The sequence below is a fragment of the Nyctibius grandis genome, chromosome 8, assembly GCF_013368605.1.
Source record: "Nyctibius grandis isolate bNycGra1 chromosome 8, bNycGra1.pri, whole genome shotgun sequence".
NCBI classification, from domain to species: domain Eukaryota; kingdom Metazoa; phylum Chordata; class Aves; order Nyctibiiformes; family Nyctibiidae; genus Nyctibius; species Nyctibius grandis.
In genome coordinates this window covers 13977-25352 of record NC_090665.1, presented here as the reverse complement: position 1 = coordinate 25352, position 11376 = coordinate 13977, and positions in this window count along the sequence as shown.

Here is an 11376-nt window from a genome sequence, read left to right as displayed (position 1 = left end):
GAGCCCTCCTTGGTGCTGCTGCAGAGTGGCGGCTGAGGACGGTGTGTCCCCGTGAGGATCGCCGGGGGCCGGAGGCAGGCAGCTGCATACAGCGGTTGCGATCGCTGTTGGGTTTTGAAAGCCAGCTCCTGGCGGTTTGGTGGCGGTCGCTGCAGGGGGCTGCGGGGTGGCAGGAGGGGCCCTAGAAAAGGTGCAAGGCAAGTGCTTTCATTTGAAGGCTTACGCCCTCATGCCTCTGTTAAGATAGTTTAACCGGTGCCGTTGGCAATGCTTGGCACCTCTGGGGAGTGTGTGTCAGCAGGTAAGATGAGGAGATAATGCCTACACTTTATGGCTCACGCCCATACTTTATCAGATATGCCCATTTTCTTTATGGCTCGATTTCAGTCCTTGAAGAAATTGAAACTGTACTTTTCAGGAGTATAGGAAGGGTGCTGGTAAGCTTCTTGGGCTCTTCTTTATCACCCTTGCAAGCATTATGAATATTAAGACTTTAGTACAGGTCCTTTGTTATTCACATGACTACCTACCTACTAGTCAAAACTGAGCAATTAAAGATGATGACAAATAGTGAAGGGTATAGATATCCAAGATACCCTAACTGAAGAGATGAGTTAGTCCAAAGTATCACAGAATCCAAACTGGTTGAGGTTGGCAGGGTCCTCTGGAGGTGGTCTGGTCCGACCCCCTGTTCAAGCAGGGTCATCCAGAGCTGGTTGCCGAGGACCTTGTCCAGATGGCTTCTGTATACCTGTGCTAGTGCTCGGTCACCTTCAGAGTGAAAAAGTGTTCCCTGATGTTCAGAGGGAACCTCCTGCATGTCAGTTTGTGCCCATCGCCTCTGGTCCTGTCACTGGGCACCACTGGGAAGAGCCTGGCTCCTTCCTCTTTGCACCCTCCCTGCAGGTACTGACATACATTGATGAGATCCCCTGAGCCTTCTCCTCTGCAGCCTGAGCAGTCCCAGCTCTCTCGGCCTTTCCTCATAGGAGAGACGCTTTCTTGTCCCTTCATCATCACTCCTTATACCAATAATTTATAAAAATCACATCCATAATAATGCATGAATCATAATTATAGGCAATGCTGGTAATGTGTGTGAGTAGGGATTACTAATATTTTCTGGTATGCAGCCCTTTTTCAAGTATCCATGACTTTGACAAACTTTCTTTGTGATGGTGTTGGGCAATGGTTTGTGTCTGTCTCAGATGAAAGTTTTGAGAAATTTTTAGCCAGCACATTTCAGCTGCGTCTAGCTTGTTGCTTTGCCAAGTTTTTGAGAGAAAACAATAGAATAGCCACTGTTGGTGACTACCCTCCCTGCCCCCCCACCCCAGCCTGGGCTCCTTTGTATTATGTTAGAGTGGAGCAAAAGAGCATCATTCCTTCTGGTTTCCATGTTAAAAACAATCAATCAAAACAAAAACACCTAGGTTTTTCAGTGTTAAGCTTGAAAGTGTGACAGAGAAATGCTTCCCCCACCCCTATGCACACACCTGTTTGTACATCCTTGTTTGAGATTTTTCAGATGTTCGTGGTTGAACAGGCTGTAAATTCTATGGTTCCTTTGTGTGACTGGATTGCACATAACATCCGTGCCCCTGTACTGACTGGTTACACTCCTTTCCTCACAACCTGGAGGGGGAAAGTCACAGGAAGAACCTGAGAGAGAAACAGGTGTCCCATGGGCTTCCAGATCAAAAGGAGGAAAAGATCATGTGACATGAGGATAGGAGGAAAAAAGCTGGCAAAAAAGAGAGAAATGCTTGGGACAAGCTCTCATGAGATGAGGGCTAAGGTGAGAAAGCATCTAAGCCTAGGACAAGCTGAGCAAAAAAAAAAAAAGCTTGGTCTCAGTCTTATCAGAGGATAAATTTGAGACTAGATTAAAGATAAGTATATGAGGATGGGAACCAGCCAGGGAAACTGTGTTACTTGTCAGCACACCATAGGACTTGATAAAAATCTGGTGAGAAGGAAGAAGGAATAGATTTTGCTGGATAAAGAGGCAGACAGCATTCAGAAAGAATGGACAAAGTGCTGCATAGCAGCTCATTGGGTGAATACCGGCGCGCTGAATGAGGTGCAAGGCCTATGGAAAATGAACCTATGATCATGCAGTTAAAAAATCACGATGCGTGTCACAGAAGTCAAATTACCATTGCACATTATAGAGCTTCCTACTTTTAATGACTGAGTAATAGTGTTATTTTAGTAGGAGCTTGTCTATAACTTAAGTAAAAGGACATTTCAAAACACCAAATACTAAGAAATAGCTTTGAAATATAGTTAGGATTTACATGGCAGTAACAGAAACTGCTGCCCCTGTAACTGGACTGTGTTAAGTGTAAACTTCTAAAGCACTTAATTAGACATGTACACTTAAGCTATATCATAATGTTGCAAAAGTGCACAGTGAGTCCAACAATTAAATTAATAAAACACTGTAGGGAAAGTTTAAGAATAAAACATTATTTCTGCCTCTGCAAAATCTGAATTAAAAAAGAAAAACAGTCGACTCCATGCATTGAGTCCAAGTTTAAAGTACTGGACTTCAATTTTTACAACAGTGCAACTGAAATGGTAATCTGGTTAGGAAAGAGACTTCCACAGTGTGAAGTGCATAACTGGATATATATAAAAAGAATATAGCCTGATTCAAGACTCTGCTGAGAGGTTTGATTCCATTTTTGTCGTGCCATCTCTGTCTTGCCCTGCTATAAACTTCCCTGATGACAAAAGCTGTTCCGGATCATCCCCTCTGCTTTTGAACCCCTCTTCACCTTCACCTTACTGTGAAGCTAGACTGGACATTTATTATTTGAGAACTTAGAATAGTCTGCATAGAATTTTAAAATTTGGCACAATTTTTTCCTAGTGCTAAGATTTCAATATAATGTAACTTATCCCCATAGGACTGAAAAGGCTTTGGTGTTTCTATTAGAATAATCAGAGTACTATACTATGCTGTCACTCCAGCTTATTTCAGTCTTTCGCGTTCTCCTTTCCTAAGGGGCATTCTCTTTGCCTGTCCCAGAGCCAGTTATAGTTTTAGCCTTTTTTCCTTCAAAAAAATCCACCTGTTACATAAATGAGATAGAGTCTAGCTTTTCAGAAGACTATCTTGTAAATCTTGCATTTCCTTGGTGTGTGTTACTTAACACATGGCAGTGAGGACATGTTTAGCTGATTAAGGAATTATTACAATTTCTTCTAGCTAACATGATAAAATAAACACAAGCAGTGAAGCAAGTAGGTCTCAGTTTCTTTTGATTTATATCATCTTTTGGTTTGATTCTCAGGGGTCTGTAACGCAAGCTACAATAGAAGCTTTTCTCCTGGTTGCATGAATAACCTGGCTCCTATTAAGAAGTAAATTTGATGCTGAGCCTTTTTTCTCATTGGAAAAATAGTTACCTCTCTCATCAGTCTTTACAAAACCGTTAAAAAGTAGTAATGCTGAGACTTCTCTCCACTTTCTTGAACTTAATGAAAAGGTTTAAATGTTATTGGAGAACACAGAACCATATACAAATGATTTCACAAGCATCTTCTCCTTCGGCAAACAGGCTAAACAAGGCACATGTTCATGTGTTTTTCTCCTAACCTGCCCTCTGCTCCATCTCTCTCTGCTCCTCTTTGCTAGTGATTTTTCCAGGATGGGAGGCCACAAGACCTACTAATTAGGACATGTGGCTGGGAGCAGAAAGCAGGGGTTTGTCACCAGTTCCACTCCTCATTTGGCGTAATGCTAAGGGCAGGCAATGCAGCTATGTATTTGTTTCCCTTTTTTTCTCTCTTTACCAGTTGACTGAAAACAGAAAGTCCGTCTCTTGCTCCGTATCTGTACAGGGGAGTCCCAGCCATGTATCCAAGCAGTAGGTGCTACTGCCTCAGTAGTAACCATCAGTCTTAGAGTTTCTTACTTGCACAGATGTGCTGACCAGAATCTTAAACTCTCCCAAAACAGACGACTTTTAGCACCTCATATTATCATGCATTTCATTCCTTACTATAGGAAGCGCTGAAACTCTTAATACTTGAAACAAACAAACTAGCAGATGATAAAATTCCTGGAGATGCGAAGTTCTCAAGATGTAGAGATTCTAGCAGAGATTTGGGAAGAAGCAATAGTAGTGTTTCCACCAAGTTCCTCAGACTTACAATAATGCTCTAGTTCCATGCTAGGGTTGTGCTTAATTTCAAGCTAGTACTTTCTCCAGTTTAGGCCATGTAATTAACTTTAGTTTCATGTGAAAATAAAATTTTAAAAAATTGGGATGATATACTGGGTATGACATTTCTGATTAATATTAAGTGAATTCAATTACTGCCTTTTGGAAAACCTTAGTATCATTAAGTTCATAGAAGCATAGAATCATAGAGTGGTTTGGGTTGGAAGGGACCTTAAAGATCATCTAGTTCCAACCCCCTGCCACAGGCAGGGACACCTTCCACCAGACCAGGTTGCTCCCAGCCCCATCCAACCTGGCCTTAAACACTGCCAGGGAGGGGGCAGCCACAGCTTCTCTGGGCAGCCTGGGCCAGGGTCTCACCACCCTCACAGCAAAGAATTTCTTCCTAATATCTAATCTAAATCTCCCCTCTTTCAGTTTAAAACCGTTACCCCTTGTCCTGTCACTCCATGCCCTTGTAAAAAGTCCCTCTCCAGCTTCCTGTAGCCCCTTCAGGTACTGGAAGGCTGCCAGAAGGTCTCCCCGGAGCCTTCTCTTCTCCAGACTGAAGAGCCCCAACTCTCTCAGCCTGTCTTCATAGGAGAGGTGCTCCAGCCCTCTGATCATCTTCTTGGCCCTTCTCTGGACTCGCTCCAACAGTTCAGGTGCTTCAACCCCCTTCATAGCTAAAGTAGTATGATAGCATCAATATAGAATAGAATAGAATAGAATAGAATAGAATAGAATAGAATAGAATAGAATAGAATAGAATAGAATAATTCAGTTGGAAGGGACCAACAGTGATCATCTAGTCCAACTTCCTGACCACTTCAGAGCTGACCAAAAGTAAAGCATGTTATTAAGGGCATTGTCCAAATGCCTCTTAAACACTGACAGCCATGGGGCATCGACCACCCCTCTAGGAAGCCTGTCCCAGTGTCTGACCACCCTCTCAGTGAAGAAGTGCTTCCTCATGTCCAGTCTGAACCTCCCCTGGTGCAGCTTTGAACCATTCCCACGCGTCCCGTCCCTGGATCGCAGGGAGGAGATCAGCACCTGCCTCTCGACGTCCCCTCCTCAGGGAGCTGCAGAGAGCCATGAGGTCGCCCCTCAGCCTCCTTGTCTCCCAAACAGACAAACCCAAAGTCCTTGTCTAGGACTAACATGTTACTATAGAAATGATACATTAACGATAATGCTCAGCAATTATAGTTGTCAAAAACCTATATAAGCATTAATCCCACATTTCTGAGCAGTTAACTATTGCCACATCCACTTTTACTGAAGAAGATTATCAGGCTCATTTAGATTAAATGGGGAGATAGTTTGCAGTTTATGCTAGCATAAATCAACAGCGGTGTTGCTTGGGTGTTGGGGTCCATGCGAGGAACGGACTACAGCACACCAATGTGATGGTCTGATAGCCACTTTATTGCAGTTAACACAGCTCTTTTATAACATATATACTTCCTTATCTCGCGATTACGCCTTAAGCTGTTGGCTGCAAGCACTGTGCACGCTGTGTCCACGCGCCACTTCTGCTGTTCTGATTGGATACTTGCTATGAGCCTAAGCAAGGCCCCATCCTTATGCTTTCTTGCTGACTCATGCTGCCTTAGCACTTACATAGCAGTGTACTTGTATGTTCTCTCTATAGTTCTTCCACGATCCAGGCCCCAACACTTGGGAGGTCATTTTAGTTGACCTCAAAGGAATTGTTTCAGCATGACACCTTCAGTTCAGGCAACACTGAACTTTCTTATTATGTGACTTCCTCAGGACGGCACAGAACATCAGCAATACAGATTTGTGGTGTAACAGCTTCCACACCTGACCTCACTGACAAGGTCTTGTACTCATCAGAGCATAACGATGTGAGCCTAGAGGTACACTTTCCTGGGTTCTTGACCTAAGTGGGCCGGTGTGCTCGAGGGCTAATCAGTAAGGTCTTCTTTAAGTGGAGTTTTATCTTAGGATGTTCAGGTTTGCACAAGAAGGTCCTTAGTCAAGGTTACAAAATGTTAATCAGAAGTCCTTGTTATCAAAACCATTGCAGAGCAAAATGGTCTGTAGGTGTTAAACCCCATGTCTCTGCTAAAATCAGTGTCATACATGCTGAAGGACAGAGGTCTTGTCGTAATGCTGAAAAATACTTAGGCTGGACCTAAAAAGAGATGTATCTGATGAACAGTTAAAGGAGTGCTAACTGAGTCAGCCTTAGGAATTCCTCGTTCACACTGATTGATGTGTGCTGTAGTGCTGTAAATTCCACTTAAGAGATGGGTGATTGCTTTTCTGTTGAAAGTCTGCAGAAAACAACTTCTTGCTGCGTCATCTTTACAGCATCTTACACGGATCTTTACAGGATCCATGTTGGCTGGGCTAGGTATGTTTGCTGTCTCAGGTGTATCATTCCAAGTAAATATCCCCATGTTAAAAGGTTGATCCTTAAGTTTGTTCTCCATCATAGTTACAATAGTCATCAAATGTAGCTACCTTGCAGTATATGCCATATAAAGTGGGTTTCTTAACAATGTTTTGTGGCTGTATTGGGAAGCTGGACATAATTAGTTTGACAATGCCTTCTCTTACGAATTGGTTCCTGTATATCCGACATGGCTCAGTGATGATTTTTTTAGCTGCATAGTTCACACAGACGATAGCAATATTTGTCCTGTGCAAACTTTGAAACAACGTCTCATGCTTTTCTCACTGTACGGTCTGGTTATTTTTTCATTGTCTTTTATCAGGATTTTCATCAATGTTTCCTCACAGCTTCCAGATTGTTCACAATGCAGATGCAGCAGTTCTGTTCACTGGGCTGGGCAACAGCAATCACGTTACCCGTGCCCTGCATTCTTTACATTAGTTGTTCATAGGAAGACAAATTTAATTATAGCTAGTACTAATTGGGTATGGAAGGACACTTGGTCGTTTCTTTTAAAAGCCACGACTGACATAATAAGAAGGCCTAAGCTCCATTTGCTTTCTTTTGCTAATGACTCTTTATATTTTGATGTAGCCTATTGCCTGTGAAGGTCAGGTTGTTACAGCAGTTTACACTGACATAACTGTTGATGCTGGTGCTTAAGATCTGAAGCAGATGGGTTTGAGTGGGTTTTGAACCCTGGAGTTTTTCAGTACTATTTTTGTGGCCATATTTTTATTTTCCATAAATATGTAAAACATTTAGAAGCCCTGCAATGCTTCTGATATAACATCTTTTGAAGTCAGCTCCACTGGTTAACTTTAACATTTTGTCAGTGCTAAGTATAAGCTACAGATCCTTCCCATTCTGTGTTCCCCAGTATCTTCCAGAGAAGCCCTGCTTAAAGTGATGGTTTTAGTGTTTCAGGAAAGGTTTAAGGCATCTTTTTTGTTATTTGAGGAGTCCTATATGTTCTTCTAATAAGCATTATTTACAAGGGATGTTCTGAATATTTTAGGTCACATAGAGTTGACTGCTATGAAGTTTCTGTATTTTATTGCTGTGTTCTCTGCTATAAGAGGCATAAAAATTTAGTAGGTAGGAATTCCCAGCCATTATTTTTCTTCTAAATGTATATTTTATAGCTTTTATAAAAGCTATAGTACAGAATTATTTATGACATGATTCTTGCTTAAAAAAAATCAAACCACCCCACTTGCACATAAGTCAAAAATTGTTTTATTTAAATGTTTAATGGGTATAATGGTCCAGCTGAGAGGTCTTAGGATTCAGCCTGTAGTTACTAAGCACTTAACATTGATATGGCTTATGTTCAGGAGGCCCATTTGGATAAAGCACAGTATCACTTATGTGAATATATGTTGAGGAAATGTGTTTTATTTAGGAAAAGGTACAGCAGAGAGTAAACCTCTCTTCATGAAGCTAGTAACAATTATGAAAAGCATAGTAGAAAATACTTCGGTTCCAGTGTCTCCTTCAGCCCTGGCACATTTAACGTCCATAGCTTCACTTAAATTAATGTGCTTTTTCCTTCTAGCATTTTAGATATATTTAGAGCCACGGGTAGGCTTCAAATATTATATGGAAATCTTTAATGAGACCCTTTTGTGTTTACTTGTATTAGAGAGGAGTTCTGCAGCAGAGTTTTGTTCTGCAGTAATGGAAGTGAAGGAGAGAGCGCTGCATTTTCCTAATGATTACTATTTATACACTGTTTTTCTGCTCAGTTTTGTATTGCTTCTTAACTGAACTTGGAGAGTTAAGACAGATAAAAGCTGTACATTGGTCCAGATATGAAGTGAAAGAAGATCAAGAAGTGAGACAGCAGCAGAAGTAGCAATTTGGAGCACGTGTGATAGGAGAAAGGACTGGGAGATGTCAGATAATCAGCAGGAGAGCTCTTATGCACTGCAGAGTCATGCTGGAGAATGTGGTCAGTAAGCTACGAAGATGATAAACGGAGATGGACAGGACTAGAAGCTACAGGTTACAGTAGGCTTCTTTAAATTTTTGATCTAGCTTTTTAAAAGCTGCTCTCAGTAAACAACTCTGATAGGGCAATGTGTATAATGCTTGTCTTGTAATTGCTCATCACATCTTTCAAAGACCTTAGTGTCCAAATATACCTTCAGAGCTAATCATGGTTGGTATGAAGAGAGTTTTAGTGGTGGTTGCAGTGTAACGGGGAGTGAGCTGTGGCATTCCACATACTTAATATGACATCTGTGATAGTGAAACATGACCATGGACAATAGAGCAGGACATAAGAAACAGAATTTGTAGGTGGAGGTCTTTTACTAGATCAGCTCATTTAGTAGGAGAAGTAGACAAGCTTTTGGACACGTGAGCCCTTCTTTAGTCTCAAATGAAACCAGGGACTCAACAGCCTTACTGGTGTTATGGCATATCATAATATATCTGCTCATTAACCTCTCTGTTCCATAGGCAACAAACTGCCTGTTTCTCTTCCCTAACATTGTCTCCTCTCTTATCCCCTTAATAACTTCTCTTTTACTTCAAAGCGGTCAGCTATCTTGTCTTTCAGAGACGATCTAACTGATACACACCTAGCTAAACTCTGAGCAATTGCTTTCTAGTTGTATTTAGCTCAGCTTGTTTTATTTAGGTCTGCCACATCTATTTTGGACCTGATGAAGGCTTCTGAGTGTTCAAAAGCTTGTCTGTTTTTTTTTTTTTACAGCTATAGCAACTGGTTTAATGTAGCATAACACCTCTATCTGCAAATCTACAATGATTAATTTTTGAGGGATGAGAAAATGATTGAAGAAAAACTTGAACGCATACTGGACCCACTAGGCTGAAAACAGCAGTGACAGGAGTTTTAGTCATTTAAGAACTATTAGGTTTTACTTTTGTCTTCAAGCCTTGCAGTTGTACTCGTTGCCATATAAGGAAGCAGTCCAGAAATGCTGATCTTCATAATCCCTAATATAGCTATGCCTTACTCTATTCATTGTGAAGGCAAAAACATTTCCAGGGTCATGTAACATTTGTGACAGATCTTTATATCGGTTTCTGGTTTAAGTGCATTTCTCACCCTTTTCTTGGCATATTCATTGATACTTAGACCTTTAGCTGTGCTCTGGTGAGCTTAGTGGGGCAGAAACTTGTATTTGTTCGTTCCAGCATGCAGTCGTCTGAAATGTGCTGGGATATAGCACGAGTAATTAGTGCAACTTCTACAGCTTTGCTTTCTCTCCTTTGCAGCAACAAAGTTGTTGACCACCCCAGCTTTTCTAAAGCTAAGTAGTCTTTATGCAGTCACACCATTTATAGGAGTAAACCTCCTGCAAAACAACAAACTGTTATCCCATCCAACCAGACAGGCTCTTAGTATTTATATAGATCATCTGGTACCACCTCCTGGCACCACTAGGTGACCCTAGTTCAGTTCTCGAGTAGACTGTGAGTAAACCTGGACAAGCAAACATGCATGGTCATGTGAGGGCCACCACTGAGGTTGTTCGCAGCTCTTCTTTGTTGCCAGACCTTTAGTATCAGATCAAACCAGTAAAACGATGCCCCCCATCCCTGTGGGGTGAATCTTTAAAGGGCATAAGTCATGCACGTTTCCAATGTTGTTTTTCCTCTATTGGCTTTTCCCAGCTTTCTGTTTGGACTCCACTGCAGGACTTCTGTCTCTTTGAAGAGATAGACTTCTATCTCTTTCTCTTTGAAAATATGTTTCATGTGGCTGAGTTTGCTACGAATACATTCAGTGACAAACACTCCATGATAAATGTGTCCTTTATAACATCAAAACAGAAGTATTTGGATATTTTATGCCTTCTCAGCATCTGTTATGTTGCTACATTGCAGTCTTTGAATGACCCAGGATGTTAGGACATTGCAACAGGAATATTTTTATTCTTGGTTTCAAGGTTGCCCCAGTTGTAATTACAGAGAGACATAAATCTCGCTCTACCTTTTGCCCTCTCAGTGCCAGCTGAAACTGGCTATTTAGATTTCTCAGAGTTCCTTTTCAGCAAAGACAGAGAACATACAGCAGATAATAGTTTCTGTAGGCTGTGGCCTAGCTTCCTGATTTCTTTTATTAGGTAATGGAAGAGAGTAGCCAGGCCAAACAATGATGGACCTCAGCTGAACTGAATGGGCCTGAGACTCACTTCGTTGCTGGGCTTGCAGTAGAGTGAAAAATGATTTCTCTGTATCTCTGTAGTGAGTGGGAATGCAGGAAAACCTGCAAAGGAAGGGGAAATGGTTGAGAGAAAGAAAAACATGAAGTAGACCTGGGAAAAGGAGAGGATGTGTGGAGACTGAGGAGAGACTGGAGAGGACATAGCGTAAATGAGAATAAGTGAAACTGAAAGAGAAGAAAGGCTGAAAAGAATTTCAGCTCTAAGGAGTTTTCAGAATTGGAAGATGCCTGTAAGAATCAAAATAATGTTTCTTTCGGGGTTCTTGGCAATGAGGTGGCAATGATGTAGTGAAGAGACAAAGTCGGGAACTTCAGCTGGGACACTAAGTGAGATGAATTTTGAAAAGGCTTCAGTGCTGAGGCTAAGAGAATAGGGAAGCTGAAGAATTGTATGGGAGAGAAGTCTGAAGACAGGCTGGAGTGCTTTGTTAGGTAGGGACGGTTGGCAGTATCTCTTGAAACCGTTGCCCAGAAAGACTTGTGGAAAAGAGGGGTACTAGCCAAGCTGCTTTATAGCAAGACCTCCTTTGGAAACCAGTGCATTGTGATACGTAAGAGTGAGATACAGTCAG